Genomic DNA, 24632 nt, shown 5'->3' on the forward strand with positions numbered 1-24632 from the left:
CTCCTTCCTTGTTTACCTGTCCAGCAGTTATCAGCAGCAGAACCATTGAGATGAAGATAAATACAGATGCCAGAGAAAGCAGGCCAAAGGGCACTGTCTGCAGGTGCAGAGGGGACCAGTGTAGCCAGCAAGCTGACAAGCATGGTGGGCCTGACCCTCGGAGCTCCTGGGGGTACCTGGGTCCCTAACAGTCCTCCCTACTTGGGAAGGCAAGCAGGTTTGCCAGCAAATACACGCAGGCTCCTGGGAAACTCGAACTTCGGACTTGTAAGAAATGAGCCTTTAGGACAGGTGCATCCTGGGAGGCCCTCTTACATGAAAAGCTGAGATTCAGCCTGCTCAGGGAACTTGTCTTCTGTTCTGTAATTCTGGCTATAAAATGGGCCTAAGGCAATCACAGCCTAAAGAGGGAACAAAGGCACTGGGTGGAGAGGGCTGGGGGAGGTGGTTTGTTTTGCATACAAGAGGGTCTAAGGTCAGTTCCATGGCATCCGCAGAAAAAGCTCTACTTGGTGATACATACCTGCAATCCCAGCACTGCGGTGGCAAAGACAGGTGGATCCTGGGGGCACTTGTTGGTCAGCCAGGCTTGCTGAATGCCTAGCTCCAGGCTCAGTGAGAGATTCTGTCTCAAAGAACAAGGTGGAGAGCAATGGAAAAAGACATTTGATGCTGACTTCTGGCCTCCATACAAGTACACACATGTGCATGTACTCGTGCACCCCATCCACCAACTGGGTAGTGTTGTCAATACTTATTTTGATTTCATGTAGGCTGTGGGTCAAACCCATGGCTTTGCAGATGTTAAGCATACATCTACCCCTGAGTGCATGCCCGCCCTGGAATGTATGTTAGTGCAAACAGGGAATGCTGGGGCTGTAGTTCAGTGCTTGCCTAGTGCACTGGGCGCTTGGCTTCTACCCCCAGAGGCACAGGAGAAACTCCCACATAAAATCAGTAAGGTAAACATTTGCACACAGGCGATGTCTCTAAGTAGAATAAGCCTCATCCCCGTCCTTTCCCTCAGTGCATCTCTCCTGTTCTGGGCTCCTGCTGCGTGTACCTCAGACATCACTAGGCTCTGGTGTCAGACCTGGGGCCCGACACCCAGTCAGTCCCAGGACCCATTAACCAGGAGTGTGAGCCACTTGGAACAAGACAAGGGGCTGGGCAGAGTGACCTCTGGGACTCAGTTTCCCTGATGAGTACCACTGCAGCCATCATGGGGCTTTCGAGGTTGCAAGGTGGATGTGAGCCGAGGGAAAAGCCTGTGGTGAGTGAGGAGCTTGGGGCTTGCTCGTCACTCCTGCAGACTTATACCATTTCTCTCTCGCTGGCCTTTCCCAGAACTACTCAGCAGGCCCTCCCTCCATCCAGCTTCATCCCTAAGTCACCGTGAATAGATAGTTCTTTATACAAGGCTGCTACTTGGAGAAGTTCATCTCAAGCCCAGGCTCATACAACATGAATGGAGGCAGAACTGGGTATTTCCAAGGAAAGGCTGGCACTGAATGAAGTAGTGACTCTCAACCTGTGGGTCTCGATCCCCACTGGGCCCCGAATAGCAGATATTTATGTTATGACTCATAACTGTGGCAAAATTACAATTATGAAGTAGCAATGCAGTAATTTTATGGCTAGGGGTCACCACAGCTTGAGGAGCTGTATTGAAGGGTCACACAGCATGAGGAAGGTCGAGAAGCACTGAAATAAAGAAATGGTCCCTCAGGTGGGTGAGCAGGGCTATGCTCACTTGCTAGCTGCCACACTCCCGGTGGGTTCAGGGTGGTCCCATCTGCACACCAGCCCAGCAATGGGAGCATTATTCTACTTAATCCCCAGTGAAGAAGCTGAGGCCCTGAGCAAATGGAAGCCTCAGCTGGGACAGAGCTGGGTCTGTGACCCCACCTAGGTTAGGGCTCTGGCACAAAGAGCCCAGGCCCTTCCGACACATGACACACAAATATTTGTTCAGGCTTACAACGTCCATGGCCTTGACCCTCAAATTCACCAGTCTCTTCAGCAGCCCAGAGATGGCCAGATATGTTAGCAATGACTAGTTTACAGATAAAGAAGCCCATAGGAGCTTCACAAGCCAGGAGCGGGGTGAGGGCCTTCCACTATAGCCTGGTCTGCCAACAAAGCTCTGTGTGATACCTGGGACCCAGTGTGGGTGGCTAGTACCTGCCTGTGCCAGTCTACTTAGGGGTCAGCACTGTGGGGCCCTAGGGAGATTGACAAAGATGGGGACCCATGACCCCCATGAAGGAAAAGGAGAGAGGCTGAGTCCCATGGAGGCTGTGCATACAGGGAGGAAGCTGGGAGGTTCCAGGGCCCTGCGCCAGTAGCTTCCTCTACTTGCCTGGTTCCTTCTTCTTTCCCTTAAACAGTGAGGGAACAAACAGGAAAGTGAGGGCATTTGCTCTAGGGTCCAGCCCAGGTGTTCAAAAGCCTTCCATTGTGGCCTCAGGATTCTGGTTCCATCCGTTCAAGTCACGTGACCTCATGAGGCACGAGGCTTCACCTCTCTGATCGATCCTACCTGTGAGATGGTAGACCACTCCAGTCATGTTCCTTTTTGCAGTCACGTGGAGAAACTCAGCGGCAAGCTCAGACTCTCTGGCCACCACAGCTTAACTGGGGGCAGTGCTATCAGACCCAGGAGCTCACTCCCAGAGCTCCAGGGTCCTCCTGCCTCAGGCCTGGGTTTCAGGGAAGAACTACAGTTTAGCAGTCATTAGGGTGGTGGTCACACATATACCAGACCCCTGCTCCTGCAGTCCACCTCTTTGCCAACCACAGGAAGTCACAGGGTCTAAAAGAAAGGCATTTTTTTCTGTGAGCTAGGCCAGCTGGGCACTAGGGTCAAGGGGTCATTCCCGGTCTCAGGGAAAGTCCCAAGAACTGCTTGGTTTTCCTGACAAAGAATTCTGAACTCACAGAGAGCTTATGTTCACCTTGGATCTTATCATTATGGGCAGTCCTAATCAGAAAAGGCAGTGATCCCTGGGGAGCTTTGGTTACACCACTGAGAGAAAACACTGCATGCTATTTCCCCAGCTACCTATTGGGAACAGGTCAGTTACCACTTGGCTGTGCCCAGATGTCAGTACCTTGCAGCTGTTAAAAATGCAAGCATAGAGGTAGCAGCAGCGGCTGTGTTGGCCACAGCAGTGAGAGGAGAGCATGGAACTGCACTGATACCGGGTCCCACAGGTCAAGCAGGGAGGAGAGCAGCTGGCTGGATTGCTGGTATCAGCGCCTCCTAGATGGGTACCTTTGGCTTTGGCTTGTTCAGCATGAGGATGGAACCCAGAGTCTCACCATGCTGGACAAGTATCCCACCGCTGAGCCATATTCCAGCCCTCTTTTCAAACTTTGTTTTGAGATAGGGTTTCACTAAGTTGCCTTGGACTTAGAATCTTCCTGACTCAGTCTCTTTAGTTGCTGAGATCACAGGACTGTGACCAGGCCCAAACATACTTTTTTTTTTTTTCCCTAAATAGATTTTTAAAACAAAAGCAATTTGGCCAGAGAAATATTTTCTGCCCTTCAATTAGATCCATTCATGCAGTGAGTCTCACCTGCCCAGCAAATAATCAAATGTCCATTGAATAAATTGAGTGAACCTTGCTCATCTGGCCCTCGCTCTTTTTTTTTTTTTTTTTTTTTTTTTTTTTAATGTAAACCAGGCTGACTTGCTGTGTAGACAAGGAAAACCTTGAACTCACGATCTTCCTGTCTCCATCTCCTGAGTACTGGGATCACAGGCATGTATCACCAATGTTGTTTTTGCAATGCTGGGGAGGGAACCCAGGCTGCATGTATGCTAGTCAAGCATGCTACCAACTGAGCCACATCCCTAGAAGTCTTGTGGCTTTCTGGCCTTTCTGGTTGATTGCTGGAACATTCTGGAGTATGAATGACCCTATTGGTGCCACACCACATGCTCCTGATTGTCATGTTGCCAGTGATTAAATCTTTGGCAACAATTCTGGATTGGCCAAAGATGAAGACAGCCCTGCAGCAAACCCACGAGACCCTTCCTTCAGGAAGGACAGCTCTGTTGTAGCTGCAGGAGAGTGGAAAGATTTGTCCATGAAGTCTGGGCTACGTCTTGCCTCTGTTCTTGTTAGCAGTGCACACTTGGACAGGCCACTTTTCTGAACCTCCATGTCCTTATGTCCTCATCTACAAGGCAGGGGTGGCAATGCCTGCTGCCCACTGTGTTGAGTTTCTGGCTGGCACACTGCAGGTCCTCAGTAGAGGGTAGACCCCCCTCCCCTCCACTCACCCCATTCTGACTCACTGTGTGCCCACCATTCCCAAAACCTAGCCTTGTCAGCCCCAGGACTCCCAGGACTGCCTTCTCCCAGCAGGTTAGCAGGCCCAGGGAAGCCCAGACACTCACATGGTTCTAAGCCTTCTTGACAGTTCTGATGCTCAATAGCACTTCAGAGCCACAGCTATTCCTGTGAGACCTCTACCACAGGCCTCAGTCTGTGACAAACTGCAAAAGAGTGACAACTGCCTGACTGAGTCACTCTGGGGACATGGGCAAGGCCTTAGGATGACAGCTCCTTAAACTGGCCATGGAAAGGAATTCTGTTGGAAGAGGTATATGTCTCCAGGCCTGGAGTTTCAGCACAGGCCTCCCACCTCACTGGCCCTTGTCCTTGAGGGTCTTGTTATATGTGATTCATCAGAGGGATCAGTGGCTATTGGGGTGTGTGTGTGTGAAGATCCAGGTACCCTGCTAGCTGGTGGCTGCTTTGCAAATGAGGGGTCTGCAGACCTTAGGCTCCTGGCTGTCTGACCAGCATCTTCCCATTTCCATTTCTAGCTAACAGACTGTGACCTGCTCAAGTTCATTGCCCGGAGAGTTCCAGGAAGCTGGGCCATCGAGCTGTTTGCTCTCTGACCCACACAACTGCTGCCCATTGGTCCCCTTCTTGTTTTGGTCTTATGTATGGTAATTAAATTCAGTGTGTTGTTTGTTGCTTTTATCAGACTCTATAAACCCCCACAGACCTTCCTTTCAGGGCAGGTAAGGGCATTGACCTGCAGAAGATCACAGAGAGGGTTGGAATTAGTTCTAGGGCCTTTCTCATCTCTACAGAAGAGCTTCAGTGCCAAGCACTGGAATGGCGTAGGACAGTGGCTCTGGGCTTCAGGCTCCTGTGGCAGACAGGATGTGGAAAGCAAGAGAGGCTATCTCAGCCAGGCAGTGGTGGCTTTAATCCCAGCACTCAGAAGAGACAGGCAGATCTCTGTGAGTTTGAGGCCAGCCTGGTCTACATAGTGAGTTCTAGGACTACACAAAGAAACCCTGTCTCAACAAAACAAAACAACAACAAAAAGAGACTTATCCCTTCGTATTCTCCCCCACTTAGACCCTGCTGACCTCCAGGCATCCCTGTTGTCCTGGACTACCTCTAGCTCAGTAGTGATAGCTGACAGTCCACAGCATGTGACATAGACACCTACCCATAATGCTCAAGGCTCTCTTGAGTGAGGTGGGCACTCTGTCTGCATCCTTCTGCTGTTCCTGCCTCCCAAACTCTGCCTGGACATACTTCTCTGGATCCATCTCTGCTTCTCCTGTTGGGATAAGCAGGGACAGCCCCAGGTGTGGTATTTTCCAGCTGCCTGTGCCTCAGGCTCATGCCAAGTCATCTACCAGGATATCCCACATTGACCCAGCAGGCTCCCATTTGTCAAAGGAGATCATACAAGCCAACAAAAGTGTGTCTTGCCTAAATGCTGTGTCAGAGTGATAAAGAAAAGGGAGCTTTGGAAAGAGTTGGGATGTAGAGTGGGTGGGTTGTTTGGAAGCCCTGGAGAAGGTTCTGTAGCAGGGAAGAGGTGGAGTGTGGAGGTGGTCAGAGGAAGGAAGGCAGGGCAAGCACTCTGTGACAAGCCCCAGCTGAGGTCAGAGAACTGGAGGACGCCTGAGGGCTGGCAGGGATTCCCAGGTTGGAAGACAACCTTGGTTTCTGGGCTGCCTGGATGTGGGGGCTAGCCCTGGGAGTTGGGGATGGTACCAGTGTGGGAGTGGATTTCTGGCTGGCCAGTGAGAATGATGGCGTTTGCACTGGTGGACTTGAGGATGGACTGCAAAGTCAAGCATGAGCAGCAGTAGTGTCCTACATGAACCACCAATTTCCCTAAAGAAAAGCCCAGAGTAGTGGCCACCTATGAGCTGTGACTGACCACAGGCTGCAGGTGAGTAGAGAAACCTGTGGCATGGACAGGAGGGAGGGGGAAGCTGAGTAAGGGCGGGCAGGAGGACACCCTTGAGGCAGGCCAGAACAGGAGAGGACATGAGACAGTGAGTGATCTGAAGTTGGGTCATGGTCATGGGGGCTTTAAAGCCTATCTGCCTGTCCAGCTGTCCAGCTCTCCCGGGCATGGGGAACGTGGGGCTTGGAGTAGTTTGAGTGCTGGTGTTAATGGCAGAGAGATAGGCACAAGGCCCACCAGAGTGAAGAGAAGGGGACTGGGCGGGGCCGGGAGACGGTTTATTCTTTGGCTCTGGGGAAATTTTGCAGGCTGGAACCTCAGTGTGCTTCCCAGGGCTTAGGACTCCCTCTGGCTGTGATCCCAGCATTGCCTGGCCCTCATACCACACTGGCAAGGGTCTCTTAAGTGGCTAAAAGTATCCCACTGGCTCAGACCAGGGTGACTTCTGACCCAGAGAAAGAGGTGCTGAGATGAAGCAGAGAAAACTAGACTGGATTACATGATCACCACCAAGACTGGTGGCCAAATGGGATGAAACCTGAGATGGGTGGATTTGGCTGGGGTGAGGGGGGGGGGTGGGTGGGGTGGGGAGGTGAGGGATGGGAAGGGTGGCTAGCTGCCCATCCCCCACCCAGGCTCCACCGCTCCTCTCCAAACTCAAAGCAGAGCCTCTCTGGGGGTTTTTGGTCTGGAAGGATGGCTCACATCATCCTGGATGGAAACCATATAGCCACTAAGGTTTCTAAGTAGTTGTCATCTTCAGTATCATTGCCACCACACCTTCAAAATTGTTCATTGTCGGGGTTACTGTCACTGCACAGTGGGAACTGAGGGGACCATTCTGAGCTGTATTTGCAAGGTTCCCTTGGGGATCAGGGACACACCCATCTCTAAGTAGGAACACTGTAGGAGCAAGGGGCCCTTGGATGAGTAGCGGAACCCCCTGTCCTACTGACACAGCCCGCTGGACAGGATCAGGCAGGCCCAGGATCTTGGCCTGCTTTTCCTCAGCCCAGTGTGCTGGCAAGTCTGTCCTGTCCTACAGCCTTGGCTGCCGTGGCTTTCTACAAATGCATGCCGGCGGCTCATTCGGGCCTGGGCAAGCTTGGAGGTTGTGCACAGTTGGTGGGTGGGGGCAGCCTCACCCTCAGGTATGGAGAGGAACTGTTGTCCAGACAACCTCTTCTGCAGTCCCCCCTCATATGGAGATGATACCCGGGCATGGAGATCAGACCATTTGCTGGCCTGGCTCTGCTCTCATTAGTGTGTGGTCCAGGACAGGCCTGTTTGCTGCTGTCAAGGATTCTGAGCCAACTCCAGACTCCATGACCTTCTTCCTATGCATGACACCATTCTCCACCTTATCAAGAAGGCAGTCCCCATCTCCTCAACCAAGGACGGCATAAGATCCCTCACCCTGTGCCCTCATCTTGGGGGTTCTGAGCTTGCCGAGACCCACACTTTGCCTGCCAATGGCAGGTACACAGTCTTGGGCAAAGGGACATCTAGACTCACAGCAAGACAACAACCCCCAGCTTCCTGGGATGAGAAGCTGAGGTCCAAGCAGGGACAGGGTTACTTGGGACCAAATTCAGCCCTGTGTGCTCCTCTTGAGTGACAGTCATACACTCTGCACAGTGATGTAAAGCTCCCAAGTCCACCAACTCAAAGAAGTTTAATGCCTGGCGCTGTGCTGGGCACCTGATGGCGGAGCGAGACTGAAGCCTTATTCCTGGGGTGGTGACTGCCCAAGCAAGCATGGGAAGATACCCTGGCTGGCCAAGTTAGGAACAGCCTTTCTGAGGGAGAGCAACTAGGCTAGGACCAGAAAGGCCGACGGGAGTGGAGGAGAGAAACGGCTGCCAAGTCAACAGCACACAGATGCAAAGGCCCTGAGGTTGGCAGTTTGAGAAACTGATGGGGTAAATGCCATAGGGAGGGAGTCAAGTGAGACTTGGAGGTTTCTGTGACAACTGGGAGCCGGTGGCCACCACTCAAGGAGCTTGGTATTTCTTCTAAGGGCAGAAGGGAGGTGACGTTCTTCCATGTACATTTCGAGACTGGCAAGGAGGAGGCTAAGAATGGGTCATGAACTTTGGCAATTGTCCCAAGAAAGCCCCAAGGCCACAGCTGCCTTCTGTCCTCAGGAGAAAGTGGAAAGCTTTCCTAGGGAAAGCTGGATTCCAGGGAATCCCATGCGTGTATGCCTATACATGGGTATGTGCACGTGTGCATGTTTGTCAATGCATGAGTGCATGTTGCATGTATGTGGGCGTATGCAGCTTCATGTGTGTGCAGAGGTGTGTGAGTCAGCAGTGGTGTCTTAGGTCTAGCAGCAGGATGTGTAATGGGGTCCAAGGTCATAGAGTTGTGGACTGAGAGTTGGAGTCTCCCTCTTCAAAGTGGTCTAGCTCTTCCTTTTTTCCTGGGGTGCAAAGTATGGTACCAGCTGAGGAGACATGGGCTGCACAGACATTTCTGAAGGCAGCTGTGGGTCAAAGGCACAGCTGGCATCATGTGTTCCTTTGCCCACTCTCAAGTGCGTGTCTTGTCTGGGGTCTTGTGGGAATTAGGGGGTCAAGGAGGTGAGCCATGAGCTCCATGGGGCAAAGCACGCATAGATATCTATGTGACCCCCTCGGAGGACTTCCATCAGGCCCTCACTTTGTGTTTTGACCTCTTCCTGCTGTTTATCCCATTTGTCAGGGCCTCTTGTCGGTGCTGGAGTAAACGGGGCCACAGGGACCGGAACACTCCCTTGGTGTGTGTCTCCTTTCTCGAATCCCACACTGTGTGTGCTTTGAGGGGCTGATCCTTTGGCTCTGGCCTGCTCTGCCCAATATCTGGCTCTTCCTTAGATTGTGCCTGGCTGTTTTTGCTCCCACCCTCTGACTTCTTGTTTCCTTCCTCACCAAGGCTTTGCCTGTAAGTTCCTGGTTTCTGCAGACAGATGGGCCTCAAGGCCCCCAACTTCCTGTTCTCAGCAAGGCTCCCTTGACATTCCAGGCCTCAGAATACCCTTGAAATACTGAGTCAGTCAGGGCCACTCACAGAAGATCACCCTGTGGCCATTTGCCATTTCACTTGGATTTGTTGTCAGCACTCACTGTGGTCCACGGGATCACCACATTCCATGGGAGCACACTCTTGGCCACCCCTCTGTGCTGGGTGGTACAATGTCACAGTGCCTCTGTCTGTCTGGAGCAGGTAGGTTACTGTAGTGAGATCCACCCAACCACACCTGTGGCACTGACCACGCCCTCCTAGCCTGGGTTCCCCTTTTCATGAGCAGCACATAAGAGATGCAAACCAGCCCCACACTCACTGAATCCCAAGCCCTAAGCTGAAGGCCACAGTGGCTTCCCACAGCCCCCAGTCACCTAACACCCACTCAGGAAGGGACCAAGAATCCAAAATGGAAGGTCCGCTTCTTCAAGTAGAACATCATTATTTTTAAAGGCAGGCAGCACGTGGGTTGATAGTGTCTGTCACATAAGCAGAGCACCATAATCTCCATGAAGGCCCGTGCTAGTCCCCAGGTCAGCACTGATATTCTGCTGCCTGGCAAGGAGGTGCGACCTGGGCCATTGCATCCTTCCTCCCAAGGGCAGAAGCTGCTTGCCAGACGTATACCTACAGCTTCTCTGACACACTAACTCCTTCATGGCTCTCTCTGAGTCCTGGGAGACTGAACCCTGGGGAACCCATGCCCAAGTGCTACACAAGCTTGCTTTCTGGTTGCATTTGATCAAGGCAGCCATGGCAAGAGGTTGAAGAATAAGAAGAGAGTGGCCAGGGCAGGAGTTGGGTGCTGGCATGTGTTTAATAATCTGCTTTTCAGGGCCAGCAAGATGGCTCAGGTGGCAAAGGTACCTGTGGCCAAGCCTGATGACCTGAGTTTGATCACTGAGACCCACATTGTGGAAGGAGAGAACAAACTCCTGCGAGTTGCCCTCTGACCTCCAAACATGTGCTGGCGTGCCCCAACAATAAACAAGTGTCAATTAAAAAAGTTAGAAAAGCAAGAAGCAGCTTTTGGGGTGGTGTAGAAAGCTGTGCTGTGCGCTGCTTCCTGTGGTGTAACAGCCGCTGAGTTCATGTGACCAGAGTGACACTTGGGGCTTCTGAAGGGTAGAGCGGTACAGAGATTCCATGACTGTCTGGACACTGCTACCTCCAAGACATACAGCCACGAGAGACCTGGAGGCCTCAGGCAGGGGCAAAGTGGGTGGGAGCAGCCAGCCTGTCTCACCTTTATGAACCTGTTGACTTCTAGTTTGTACCATTGACTCATTAGTAGCAGGTGTACTTAACAGCCAAGTCACAAAGATTCCCAGAAACTTAGCAGGCCCTGGATGCTGGCCCTGGACAGGCTGGCACTCCCTTGGGCCAGGGCAGAGCTTCCTCACTTAGGCCCCTGTCAAGGGTCCCACTGGCCAGGCTCAGAGCTGTGCTTCTGTTTGCTCTGTCCGGCTGTCCTCAGAGCTCATGGCATTTGCTCTACAACACAAGGCTGCTGCTGTGTTTTGGTATGTCAGTGCTTCTGTGCCCCATTGGGTTCCTTTGAGGGAGCATGCTAGGGAGCCGATGGATGGACGCCCACCCAGCCCATCTAACTGCAGCCACTTCCTCCACAGGTCAGCCTCCCCTGTGAGATTTCAGAATTTTTAAAATACATGTCTCTGAGACCAAACAACAGGAAACCACAGAACAGGGTCAATTCGAGGACAGGAAGCTGCTGATCAAGGTGACATCAGCCACCAGTATGGCTGGTAGGAATGACAGTCAGAGGTCCTCTAGCAGGTCACCAGTTAGCCATGGGGCTCAGAGACAGCCAGTCATGGCCTATGTTCCTGGTTAGGCATTTGACACACAGATGGACTTTGGGTGACGGTTGTGAGAAGCTATGCACTGTGTGGAGGCCCAGTGTGGGCCATAAGCCAAGTGTCAATCACGAGACTCATTAAAGGAGTTCTGGCATGTTCTCCCGTTGGAGAATCCCTAAGGCAGGTGGGAAGGGTGCCCAAGGTTGCACGTGAACATTGGTGGGGAAAGTATGCCCACTGTACAAAGGCCCACTGTACAAAGGCAGAAGACAGATTACAGGAGAGAGGATGGGGGGATACCAAGGGGTCAGTGACACCATGGGTCACACAGGATGGAGTGCCAAGGCTCGTTCGTTTTCCATACCTTTTTTTCTCTAGGTCTTATTACATGGCCCAACACTGGCTGTGTATGCAGCCTGAGCTAACCTAGATCTTGTGGAGGTTCTCCTGTCTCGTGTATCAGAATTGACTTTATTTTCACTTGTCACCTGGCCAAAGAGTGACACACAATTTAAACACGAATATTTGATCATTGCAACAGGCTGGCTTCTTTGCTGGAAAGCCCCTGTGCCATTTTCCCTGCCTGACAGCAGGCATTCCTGGCCGCATGGGTTTGCCAGCCCTCATGGCTTGTTTTTGAAGCCAGCCTGGGTTTCAGTCTTTTTGCTGAGGGTGGGAGGGTGGGAGGGTCAGGATAAGAGTGGGAAGGGCTGAGGTTCGTGAGGTGGTATGGGTAGGGTGGGGGAACAGCAAGCATTATTTCATTTAACTACGATGAATGATCTCCAAGGCTACACAGGGAAACAAGCCATCTTAAGGCATGTTTCAGTGAACTCCTGAATATTTATGAGCAGGGCGCGTGGGGGAGGGGGGGAGAAGGGCCAGGGTGACATGTGGGTAGATGCAGGCAATAGTGGTAGGATTTGTGACCACAGCTGGCCTTGCTGAACTGTTCCCTGAGGTGCCTTGGTCAGTCCACAAAGGCAACACTTCGTACGGGCCTCTGAATATAGTTATCAGATGAACAAGATAGGCTCTAGTCTAGGGAGGATGAGAAGGGAGGAAGGCTGTTTTCCCTGTGGCCTGAAGAACAGTGAAGTTCCTTCCAGGGAAGGGCCTGGGGTGAAAGGGGCGAGTATGAGCACCACAGCAGGGCCTCAGAGTGAACTGGAGTTGGCTCAGGAAGTGGCAGTGGAGACTTTTTCTACTAAGCTCGGTAGGTAGGGACCTGGGCCTGTCTGTCCTGGAGAAGTGGCCCAGTCACTCTGAGCCTCAGTTTCTGAATGAATGCCCAGGGAGGAGCTGAGAAGCATGGAACCATACCTGGGCAAAGGTGTCAGCAGCCATATTGTCATCTTTATCATCAACAGGGAAGAGAGCTAGGTTGAGTTCTAGGCCAATTACACCCCCCCACCCCCGCCTGCACATCCCAGCTTTGGAAGGCATCCCTGGCTAAGGCCCTGCCTCCCTGGGTCCTACGCAAACCTTCAGTGATGAGCTGGGTTTCTAGAGCTTGTTGTCTACTATCTGGACCTAAGGGCTTCGGCCTGGCATTCCCACAGCTGAGTGTACTGTAGGATGGCCATGTCCTACTCTGGATAGCACTGAGCCAAAGGTGGGTGGCTGGGGATGACAAACCTTGCTGGGCTCTGAGGGTACTGGGGCCGCCCTGGAGCTCAGGGATACAGTGTTTCCTTGCTGATCCACCCAGCTACTACCAGGGCTGCCTATGGCAGGGTCTGGCTGGGTGCTTGCAGTGGCTGGCACTCAGGGCAGGCAATGATGACAGGGAGAGGGAGGAGAGAAACTAAGAGTAGAAGGTGAACCCCCAGGAGGCCCAGCAGCCCCTTTTCTTGTGCTCAGACTGCTCAAGGTGTGAGGAAGCTAGAGCCACCTCTATGCCAGAGTGGCTCCCACCTCCGCTGGGTTTCCTCCAGCAAAAGCTTCTCCTGTCTCCATGGCTCAAACAACTCCATGTATGCCTAGACTCCAAGGATTCTACCTACACCCTGACCTTTGGACTCCATGCTCATGCTGACTCTGCAGACTATGTTCACCTGGACTCTGAAGAGTCTAGTCACACCCTGACCCACAGACTCTATTCATTCTCTGAATTCACAGATGCTATGCTCACCCTGATGCACGGCAAATCTCACTAGCTCCTCCTGAAAAGCCCTTTGGGGGTTGAATGGTTTTGTTCCACCCCGACAGTCCTGCCTCAGAGGCTTAGTGCAGGTGTTCCCTAGGCGTCCAATGCTGACGGTTCACCTCCTTACACCCTGTTTGCAGGCTTCTGTTCAAACACTGTCTCCTCATGAGACCACAGCACCCTGTACACAAATAGAGCTTTCTGGGGCTGGAGAGATGGCTCAGCAGGTAAGCACACTTGCTATGCCAGGAATCAGAGGACCTGAACCTGAGTCCATAAAGAAGCCAGGCATGGCTGTGCATGCCCAACATCCAGCTGTCATGGGGTGGAGACAGCTCAAAACACTGTGAGCTTCAGGTGTAGTGAGAAGGCCGAGCACAGCGGCAGATGCCTTTAAACCCAGCACTTGGGAGCCTGGTGAAACATAAAATGGAGCAAGGAGGACACCCAAGTCTTCCTGTGGCTTCCAAATATACTTGCACAGGTACACACACACACACAGGCACCCGGGTGTATCCACACGCTGCAATGATTGGTGCCCACCCCCCAGCAGAGTCCTCACGCTTTACACTTACCTGTTGGTTTGTTCCTGTGATCCTCCACGCTGGGATGTGAGTTCCAGGGGGTGGGGCAGGGTGTCTCCCCTTCCCTCCCTCTCAGGGATGGATCTTTCTGACCCTGGAGAAACAAAGCCAGATGGCCAGCTCTGGGAGGGCACTAGACTGGGGTCTACAAGCTAGAGTTGGACTTTGAATAGCCTGAGGGGCCCAGCAGGGTAGATGCTGGCTTAGGTCTGTCAGATGGTAGAGGGAGGGATGGTCTGGCCAGCAGGCTCTTGGGAGTCAAAGGATACTGGGCACACAAGGAGCCCCCAACCCTGCCTGGGGGTTGGGGAGTTTACAAGGCAAAAACCAGGTATTATTAGCTGGGAAAGCCTGGGAGGAAGCATCTTCATGGAGGTCACAAAAGGACTGAGTTTGGAAGGGGAGTGTTCTGGGGGAAGGTGAGATGGGCAGGGACAAGCCCCTATGGGGTGGTACAGGGCACCAGACGGGGGGGGGGGGGGGGGAGGTCAAAACCTGAGGAGGAAGGGCTAAGAAAGTGGGGTGGGGTGGGGGAAAGGGATGAGTGAGCACGTGAGGCTCTTTCAAGGGCTTCAGCCTGTAGAAGGCCTAATTCTGTAAGCCAGTTGACCAGCTTCTGCCCTAGTGGCCATCTAGAATATTCTTTCTTTGCAGGTAGTCTCTCCTGTTACTATAAAGTGGGAAGAATGTGATGGGGGGGATGGTTAGTGTGAGTGAAAGGGAAAGGGGGGAGGGGAGTTTGTGTGTGTGTGTGTGTGTGTGTGTGTGTGTGTGTGTGTGTGTGTGTGTGATATCAGCTGCCCATTAGACTAGAGTGCTCATTCAAGTGAACAGTTATGGCAGACCCACATCCATGTAAGATACCATCACCTTGGACCAGAGGGAGCAGGTACTTGTTCTGGTGGCTGACATATGCCCACATCTTAACCCCAGGAACCAGAGAATGTGACTGTGTGGGGAAAAGGTCTTTACAGATCTCCTTTGAAAGGAGATCAGCCTGTGCTGGTTAGCTCTGAGCCTGATGTCCAGTATGTTTATACGCAGGGCTGGGCGAGTGAGGTCTGGGTTGGGGCAGCCTCAGGTTCCAGGGATGGCAGGCCAGCAGGAGTAATCTGGGACTGGGATGAGCTGACCTGCTGGACTTTGGCCTTGAGCTTCCCTACCTGCTAAGAGATTCTTCTGTGGTCCTAAACCCCAGCCTATGGACTATGGGTTACACCAGCCACAGGACGCTTGCACAGGAGGGGGGAGAAGGAAGGATAGTAGGAGACAAAGGGACAGGGCAGAGCAGGGATGGTGCAGCAGTTATCCGCCCCCCCCCCAGGCAGACTATCCCCAGTGGCACCTTTGCTAGAAGTAGAGTCTCACAAGGCAATGGGGACCGAGGGCCACATGGAAGGTGAAGCTAGCTGCCTGCAGTTTCATTTGCCTGCTGTGGCTATGAACTTGAAGGCTTGGAAGTTGTGCTGTGAGCCCTGAAGGGCTTTTTAAAGTGGGGAGAGATTGTGTGGTGGTGAGGACCTGCAGATCATGGGGCATGTACATGGAGGTCTATGCTCAAGAGAAACTGAGGTCACCGCATCAGGAAGAGGCAGGGTGCCACGCAAGGCCAAGGGATCTGAGGCTTGGCTAAGTGTAGCTCGACCACCCTGGGCTTTGGAGGCCTCTACCTCACACACTACCTGCTTCTGTGTGATCTAGGGAATCAACTTGTCCATGGAATGGATGCTTGTGTCCAAGATCCTGGATAGAGACAGGTCCCAGCCAGAGCTATGATCTGGGCTGAGGTGCCCTGGTGGAAGGACATGCCTGGTGGACCTCACCCAGGGCTCAGGGTGGCAGCAAGAGTCTTCCCCTGACATTGAGTCAGGGTTCAGTGGACAGCGGTGGGGTCAGCAGGACCTTGTGGGATCTCTGCACAGAGAAGGGGAAAAGCGAACCCAGTCTCTAAACTGCACCTTATGAATGGGCCCAGGGAGCTGAGGGCTCTGCCCTGGCCGGACAGAAGAAGCTGGGAGGGCTTGGGCAGAGCCCTGTAGGTCCCCTGCTAGGGCTTGCTGTCACTCCTAACTAACATGCTCATTCATAATGAGTCTTGGCTAAATCCAGAGAACCCAAGGCTATTCCCATACTGTCTGGGCTGGGAATTCTCAGCACTCTCTTGGGGTTACCCAAGAAGTGCTGCTTTGGGGTCCTATTTAACCAACTGACTCCTCAGGGGGCTGGGCTATCACCTCCCTGGAGCTCCCCCTCTACTGTCTCCAGAGCCCAAACAGACTGCACTGGCCCCTTCCTGTCTCCGGTCTGCTTACCTGATGATGAATTACTGGTGACAGAGCTGGTAAGAGGGAATACTGGTGGGGTAGGGGGAAGGCACAGTGCAGCTGGCCATCCCCCTGGGGGACCCCACCCCCATGAGGCAACAGGGAAACTGGGGGACAAGGATCCAGGTGCCTGTTTGTTGCATCACAAAGTCTTGCTTGTTTTCAATAGTGGGGCAGCCTCTGAGGGCTGGGGTTGTAGGGCCAGACTGCCCCTTCTGTTAGAGCTGGTTCCTGGTATCTGGGCAGCTTCGGCAGAGCACCTTAAGAATGAAGCGGCCTGCTAGGTGAACTGAGGATGGTGGGAGTTCTGTGTGATTAATCCAGTCCCCAACCCTCACTGCCAGCCCAAGCTCACCATGTAGGACCTGCATCCTAGAGCTGCCTGAGGCAGCAAGCAGGGCCAGGAGAATATAGGACAAAGGAAGGTTTGAAGACTGGAAGGAGAGAAGAGGAGACCCACGGAGAGGAGAGGACGGAGAAAGAGGGCAGTGTGGGGCTCGAGGGAGGGAGGGGGGAAGAGGAGGGATGGAGGGGGAGGAGCAAAGGGAGGGGGAGAAGAGACAGTGGGGGAGTAAAAAGGGAGGAGGGGAAGGGAGAGCTAGGAAGAAGAGGGAGAGGAGGGGAGGGGAGAAGGGGGAAGAGGAGCAAGACTGAGGAGGGAGTATGGAGGAAGGGGGAGGGGAAGGGAGGTGGGAGAAGAGAAAGGAAAGAGGGGAGGAGGGGAGGGAGAGGGGATGGAAAGGGAAGCCGGGAAGAGGTGGAGTGGGGAAGGAAGAACAGACATAAATAGGGAGGGGGAGGGGAGAGAAAGGTGGGAAGCAGGTGGGGAGGTAGGAAGAGGAAAGATGAGGGTGTGTTAGAGGAGGAGCTGTGGGGCCAGGGGAAGAGAGTGGGAGAGGTAGAGGAAACTGGGAGAGCGGGGAGGGAGGAAAAAAGAGGAAGATGGGAAGGGAGACAGGGAGAGAAAAGAGAAAAATAGAAATGAGGAGGAAGAGGAAAGAGATGTATTAAGCTTAGGAAAGGAAGTGGGAGGAGAGGAAGGTATGGGATAAGAGTGGAAGCAGGAGGCCTGAGGGAGAAGACACGGGAGGAGGAGGGTGGAAGGAGAGGATGCGGGGAGGGGGCGGGGGGGGTGAAAAAGGGCAGTAGGAAGGCCCGGGGAGATGAAATGTGAGGAGGGGCGGAAGGCTAGGGAGAGGCTGTGGGAGGAAGGGGCTGGTGGGGGCAGAGGGAGAGATTAGGAGTTCAGGGCCCAAGGGAGAGGGTGTAGAAGATGGGGAGGGAGGAACAGGAAGAGGAAGTGGGAGGAGGGAGGAACAGGAAGAGGAAGTGGGAGGAGGGGGCAAGGGATACAAGTGGGAGAAATGGGACCCAGGGATAGGAAGTAAGAAGACAGAGGCCAAGGGAGAGGAAGTGGGAGGAGGGAGAGGAAGTGGGAGGAGGGAGAGGAAGTGGGAGGAGGGAGAGGAAGTGGGAGGAGGGAGAGGAAGTGGGAGGAGGGAGAGGAAGTGGGAGGAGGGAGAGGAAGTGGAGGAGGGAGAGGAAGTGGGAGGAGGGAGAGGAAGAGGGAGGAGGGAGAGGAAGAGGGAGGAGGGAGAGGAAGAGGGAGGAGGGAGAGGAAGAGGGAGGAGGGAGAGGAAGTGGGAGGAGGGGGGAGATGTGGAGAAAGTGGGAGGAGGATGCCCTAGGGAGAGAATGTAGATGGAGGGAAGGAGGCAGAGGGAATGGGAGAGGGAGGAGGGGGCAGAGGGAGAGACTGTGGGAGGAGGGAGGCAGTGGAGGAAATGGGAGTGGGGGTTAGATAAAGACTGTGGGAGCAAGGGGGTGGGGGCAGAGGGAAAGATGTAAAAGGAGAGGACCCAGGGGAGAAACTGTAGGAGAAAGGGAAGAAGGAACACGAAGAGGAAGTGGGAGGAGGGGGGAAGAGGGAGAGGAAGTGGGAGGAGGGGGGAAGAGGGAGAGGAAGTGGGAGGAGGGAGGAAGAATGATAGGAAGAGGGAGGAGGGGGCTAGGGAGACACTCTGGGACAAAGTGGGTAGAGGAGGATCAGAGGGGGAGACGTAGGAGTCCAGGGCCCAATGGGTGAACGTAGATTTCAGGGAGGGAGGAACTGGAAGAGGAATAGGAGGACTGAGGCAGAGAGACAGGAAATGGGAGTAGGGAGGCCAGCGGGGCCTTGCTTGTGAGCTCTCATGAAAAGTTGGCTCAGAGGTGCACGACATCAAACCGTGCACGGCATCAAACCGTGCACTGTCCCCTAGGCTGGTAGTAGTCAAAGACAGGGAAGACCTCTTTGCCTCCAGGCAACCTAAGACAGCTCATGCATGACAGAATGTGTGTTCCAATGATGGTAAGTCTGGAAGGTGAAAGAAGATGACCTAAGACAGACAGTCATCTGTCCTGTGGCAGAAGCACAGGTATTATTTTATTAATTTGAGAAGGGGGAATTGTCAAGGCCCATAAAGGGGCCCATCTTGCCTCAAGTTCAGAGAGTTCAAATCTGTCTTTATACCTAGGAGACTAAGCTTGGCTGCTGCAGGATGTTTTGACCTTGGTAGCAGATGTCTTTAAATAACAATGGATTTGGGCTGAAGGCTCGAAAGCAGTGTGGCTACTAAATACTTGGAGGATAAGGGAAATAAGTCTGCCTGTCCCTTATACATGGTAATAGAAGCCTTCTGCCGTCGTTCCCACTTTTGGTTGAGTACTTAAGAATGTTAAAGAAAGACTAAGCATGTTCAGTATGGACTGAATGGCCTCCTGACCTCCATCCTGTGTCTCCTCTTTCCTTTAATGTCTTTAGCTAGCCTTTCCTGATCCACACTCCCCCTCTAGGGTACAAAGTGTAGGCAAGTTGGCTGGCTCTGCCAGCAGACAGAGTTTCCCACAAGGGATTGTATGGGGGAGGAGGAGGGAGGGTATGGGAGGTGAGGGGGGAGAGGGAGGGTTTGGGTTGAGGACTGAGAGAATGTGGGAGAGGAATACTATGAAGGAGAGTGGGAGCAGGTGGGAGGGAGGAGGTGGGAGAGGAAGTAGGAGGACCAGGAGGCTGTGGAAGTGAGGGTGCGGGGGAGGAATTGGGAGGAGGGAGACTCTGGGAGAGGTGGGAAGAGGGAGGGTATGAAGTGGGAGGAGGGGGTAAGGAGGGGGAGAGGGAGGGGGAGGGGGATGTGAGAGGAAGGAGGAGGTACATGAAAGGAGTGGGATGAGGGAGTGAGGAGAAGGAATACAGGGAGAGTGAGGGCTGGGAGGAGTCTGGGGTATCAGAGATGGCTGGGAAGTGGCCTTGGGGAGTCGAGGCTGTGGCTGCACCAGACCCTGCAGCCTAGAGCCCCAAGCTGAGCCGGGGAGGCTCTTCTCTATTCCTGGGCTGTCTGGAGCTTTCTTAGGCTCTCTGAGGCTGAAGGTCCACAGCTGAGCATCTGGGTTGTCACTGAGGGAGAGGTCCTAGGAGGGTCTCCACCCTGCAGTTGTGTGGGGGCTGTCCTAGCAGTTGCTTATGCACTTGTACGCAAGGGGTTTTGTTAGTTCTCCTGAGGTGTCTGAGCCCCAGCTAGCAGGTGGAGGAGCTGGGGAGAGAGGGCACTGATATGACTGCCTGCAAGCTGCCTTGGGACTCCAGGAAGAGGTTTTGGAGAGTCACCCGCCCTTGTAGGCTGGGAATGGCTTTGAAGCCACCCACTGCCCTGTAAGTATCTCCTTGCCTGTGCCCCATGAGGGGGTAGAAGAGGAGAGGTTGGGGGCAGACTGGGCCTTACCTAAGAGAGGGTCTTTACTATGACTCTATCTTGCAGGCTGGTACCCCAGACTGCCTCTGAGTTGACCTGGCACAGGCCTGCTGTGTGGCGGGAGAGTCATGCCCTCACCTTGTCTCCGAGTCTTCTTTCCCACAGTGCCACCACCATAGCCACCCATAGGACATTTCAGACTTGCAGTGAGCAACGTTGCTGTTCCTAGGAGGACATGCTGGTCATGTGGGATCAGGAGCATGGCTGGCTTGGGGAGGAGCAACTGGGATGGATGAGCATGGCTCCTATATGTCAAGCCTGCTGAACATGGGCTGCTCGGGTGTGTCTTTCAGCCCAGATGGGTCACCGTTCTCCAGGAAGAGTGCTGTGGAAGAGGCAAGACCTCAGTTCCCTAAGAGCTAACAGAACTCAGAAGCACCTGTCACCAGCCCAAGCATCGCCCCAAGAAGTGGGATCCCTCCAGTGCTTGAGTGGTACAACCAACAGTAGTAAACTCGGAGCTTCATGCGGCTGGATGCAATGGTCCTCTGCCCTGGGAGAAGAAAAGCACAGGCTGGAGAGATGGCTTAATGGTTGTATAGACATGTGTTTCCACGCCTGATGACCTGAGTTCAATCCTGCAGAACCTACATGGTGGAAAGAGAGCTGACTTCCACAAGGTGTCCTCTGACCCCTACATCTGTGTCTTGCACGCCTCCCAATAACTAAAAATGTAATTTAAAACCTTTAAAAAATTGTGATCTGTTTCCTTTGTAAATGTAGAAAACACTGGTTTTAATTCAAAGGCTAGAAAAGCACAGCTTCCTATGATACCGTTCTGAGTCCTGGCATCTAAGGGCCCACGCGGAATACAATGTTGGGTGCCTGTGTGTACTCACTCCCTGTACTAGCACACTACTACATGTAACTAATTCTTTCATGAGGAAGATCACCAATCACCATTCGTCCCCACACCAAGAAGTGTTGCTTGGATATCCAACCTTTGCCAGCTCTAGGTGTCTCACGTCTGGCCATAGAGGGAAAGAATATCAAACTGGGTGACCTCTGATCCTGTATGTATAAAGAAAAATGTATCTTATATGGACTAAATGAACTCCTATATGCTATTGAAGGACCAATTGTAACAGCAATATTTTACTTTTTATTTTTGAGGGTTTCAAGGCTAGCACAGGAATCCAACCTTTATTTGTACTATTGTTTCTATTACAAAAGGTACTGTAGGTCCCAAAAAGCTGAATTAAAAAAAATTTCAAGAACACTGACCACAAGCTGATAGAAGTCTATTATTGGCTAACTGGCATTAAACTAAATATGTAAGTAGTTAATTAATGTTCCTTTCTACAAATTTCTCCTGTAGGTGAGGTCATGTACAAGGTAGGGTTTACCAGAAAATGTGCACAAAAAGATGGGCAGCAGGAAAACATATCAGGGTTCACGAGGCAGATCATCTATAAGGACCCTGATGCTAAGATTCACTGCCTGAGTTTGATACCTGGGACCCACAGTAGGAGACAACTGATTCCCCCAAGTTGATAGCATTTGATTGCCAACACATATGCATAAATAACAAAAGAAATAAATGTAATAAAAAAGAAAACATCAAACCTGAAAGCAGATGAATGATATGAAACGCTCTAATTTTTTTGTGTGTGGTTTTTTGAGACAGGGTTCCTCTGTGTAATAGTCCTACCTGTCCTGGAACTCTTTCTGTAGACCAGGCTGGCTTTGAACTCAGAGATCTGCCTGCCTCTGCCTCCCGAGTGCTGGAGTTAAAGGCGTGTGCCACCACCACCCATCTGAAACACTTAAAATTCTTGCTCCTGATCAATTAAAAACTTAAAAAATGGACTCCCTGGGAAAAATAACACAACAGGATCTATGGAAGAGTTCTAGGAAAAAACATTCTAGTCTCCTTTGAAACCACAAAGTGCAAACCTGGGCTGGGCTGTGACGTATGTCCACAGGTTGCAAGATTCACAGATAGTGGATATGGCCTTGTCCAAGGCTCCTTGGAGGCCAGTGAGATCTGAATGAGATAAAGTGCGGACACACGTCATCCTCAAGTCCCACGGGTGGGACGCTCTGCTCTGTTCTGTATCTCTGGGCTCCTGCCAAGGGTGCTATTGGCCACAGGTGTATTTCCTTTTGAGCTTGCCTGGGCTTCACTGTGATCCCTTCCACTCTGGAGCAGGGTCTGCCTCTGCTGGTGGCAGCATGATCTGTGACTTTTGAGTTGGCCTTTGTTTCAAGCCTCTCAGGCTTGGCTGGCCTTGGTAATGTTTCTTGTTTTCTAATGTGATCACTTCCGCCCCCCTTTTGTGTGTGAAGTGATGCATCATGTGTGCGTGTGGAGGCCGGAGGCTGATGTCAGCCAAGTATCTTCCATTATCTTTTGAGGGTGCTCTGAAGTCAGAGCTTATGACTGGCTGGACAGCTGACTGGCAAGCTCCAGGGCATCCTGCAGCCTCTGCTTCCCCAGTTCTAGGATTACAGTGTGTGTCTTCATGACTCATCTTTATGTGGGTCCTGGGGATGGATCCCAATTCAGTCCCTCATGCCCACATGGCAGGCAATTTAGCTACAAATTCTCCAGCCCCCACGCCTTTCTGAGAAAAGTCACAAACAAAAATTTATTAATATTATTGTTTTTAATTACCTATTTTCTTCGGTCTTAGATTGTATTCAAGGACATGAAATACTGAATTCTTAGGCACAGTGGTGATTTGGAAAATTCTGACAATGGTCATCCAAGGTCACTCACTAGTGGAATAGGATTTGGATCTGTGATCTGGGCTCAGGCCCGAAACTGCTGTTTAGTCAGTATGAATGAGACTCATGGAAGGGGGAGGAGAGGAACTCTGGAACACGTGTAGACAGCCTCTGTTGACCAAGCAGACCAGGGCTAGAAGAGCCAGTGAGCTCTGAGGAGAGGGCAAGTAGCAGCTGCATGTCCCTAGCTCTGCCCCCCACCACTGTGTACCCCTAACTTCATGCACCAAATGTTTGCTTCCCCACAGTTCTGTGGTTCCCCCTCAGCTCTGCACCCCATCCAGCTCCACATCCTTCCCCAACTCTATGCCTCCCCCCCCAACTCTATGCCCCCCCCCAACTTCCTGCCTGCCACTAGCTCAGTGTCCTGGGAACCTAGAGTTGGTTGTGCAGCTCAGGTTCAAGGTCTGTGTGGGCTGATGTGGCTCTGGGTAGACTGCAAGGGAGCAGCCAGCCCAAATCCACTCTTCTGTACTCTTTGGAACTGCAGTGGTGCTATCTGATGACCATGTTGGGGACAGTGCCTAATGACTAGTCAGCCTGGGAGGGGCCAGAGCTTGCTACCATACACAGGTGCTGTGCTAATTTCAGCCCCCACATACCCACCATCCTCATTTCATTTAGATCCCTCAAAGTTCTGGTGGGTGGTTGGGGCGGGGTAAGACGCTACCAGGAATGTCACTCAGGATGGAAATAGCAGTACCTGAAGCCACATTTCCCATCACAAATATGTCCAGGGGATGTGGGAAGCAACCCAGTTCCTGAGAAGGGGAGTGGGATTTCTGAGAAGTGTCCTTTAAATTTCCTCTTTGTATTGACAGCAGCTGTCTGTGACAGGTTTTAGTGAGGATGGGGTTCCAGAGCTGCTGGAGGGCCCTGCAGGCGTAGGGGTCGGGCCATCTCAACAGGTCAGATGACCCAGCACCAAGAACACATAGCAAAGGGAAGCCATTACTGGAGAGCTGGTGGCAGGTGAAGACCAGGAGAGGGAGGGACTCTAGGGTCATACTTTGAAGGGTGGTCCACAAGCTGATGCAGAGAGGCAGGCAATGGTATGAGGGTGCCCTGCAGAGCAGGGTACTGAGTGCAGTCGGGGGATGGATTATGCCTTGGAGTTTTCCCTGTCTCAGCCACCTCCAGCCTCTAGTTGGGTGAAGATGACACTAGCCCCTGATCCCAGCTGCTCCCGGAGCCCTCTACAAGTAGGACTCACTGAAAGTTGGAATGCTGCAATCAGAGTCAAACTATCATTGCCTTTCGAGAGTCTGACCTTAGCATATTCAATATAAGTCCTAGGTTTGACCTAGTAACCTTGTGACTATCAAAACCTTCAAAATGTATTGAAAATATCGTTATATTTTCATGTTATTTCTTTTGTGCACATGCCATGGCACATATGTGAAGGTCAGGAAACAACTTGTGGGGAGATGATTCTTTTTTTACTAGGTGGATGTCCTGGACTCAAGCTGTTAGGCTTGGTGCCCATGAATTGTCTTGCTGGCCCTGAGATACTTCATAACATACCTCTAGCTCCCATCAGTCAAAAAGGCAAGAACCCTTTCCAGGTTTCCCGCATTGCTGGAACCTGTCTATATGGCCCCATTTGGCAAATGCTTTAATGAATTAGCTCTATAATTAGTAAAATCACACAGAAACACTTTTATGATGGGACTGTCTTTTGGGGCAACCTGAAGCCATGTTCTTTGGGCCATGATCATTTGCATTTGGCTCAAATATAAATGATTTTTAATTATCAGGCTTTGTGATGAGAACTGTTATCTGATGGGAGATATCATTCTGTATATGTCTCATACTGGTTAATGAATAAAGCACTGTTGGCCAATAGGAAAGGAAAATAGGAGGGACTAGGAGATAAGGAGGAAAGAGGAAGTAGGAAGGAGGAGTCAACATGGAGAGTCTGGAGAAGGCAGAACCGCCAGCCGCCTCTTGTTGGTAAGACCACGTGGAAATACATAGAAATGGGTTAA

General features: G+C 52.2%; 1 long non-coding RNA gene across 1 annotated transcript; it reads right to left on the minus strand.

Annotated features, from left to right (window-relative positions):
- Nucleotides 1–526: 526 nt before the first annotated feature.
- LOC127234615 (uncharacterized) lies at nucleotides 527–16199 on the minus strand. The gene is made up of 3 exons (XR_007835587.1): nucleotides 16115–16199; nucleotides 13794–13896; nucleotides 527–625 (listed from the first exon to the last, which is right to left on the minus strand). It is a non-coding gene; the product is annotated as an uncharacterized LOC127234615 (long non-coding RNA).
- Nucleotides 16200–24632: the final 8433 nt, after the last annotated feature.

This window comes from Phodopus roborovskii, unplaced genomic scaffold, assembly GCF_943737965.1.
Source record: "Phodopus roborovskii unplaced genomic scaffold, PHOROB, whole genome shotgun sequence".
In the NCBI taxonomy this organism is placed as follows: domain Eukaryota; kingdom Metazoa; phylum Chordata; class Mammalia; order Rodentia; family Cricetidae; genus Phodopus; species Phodopus roborovskii.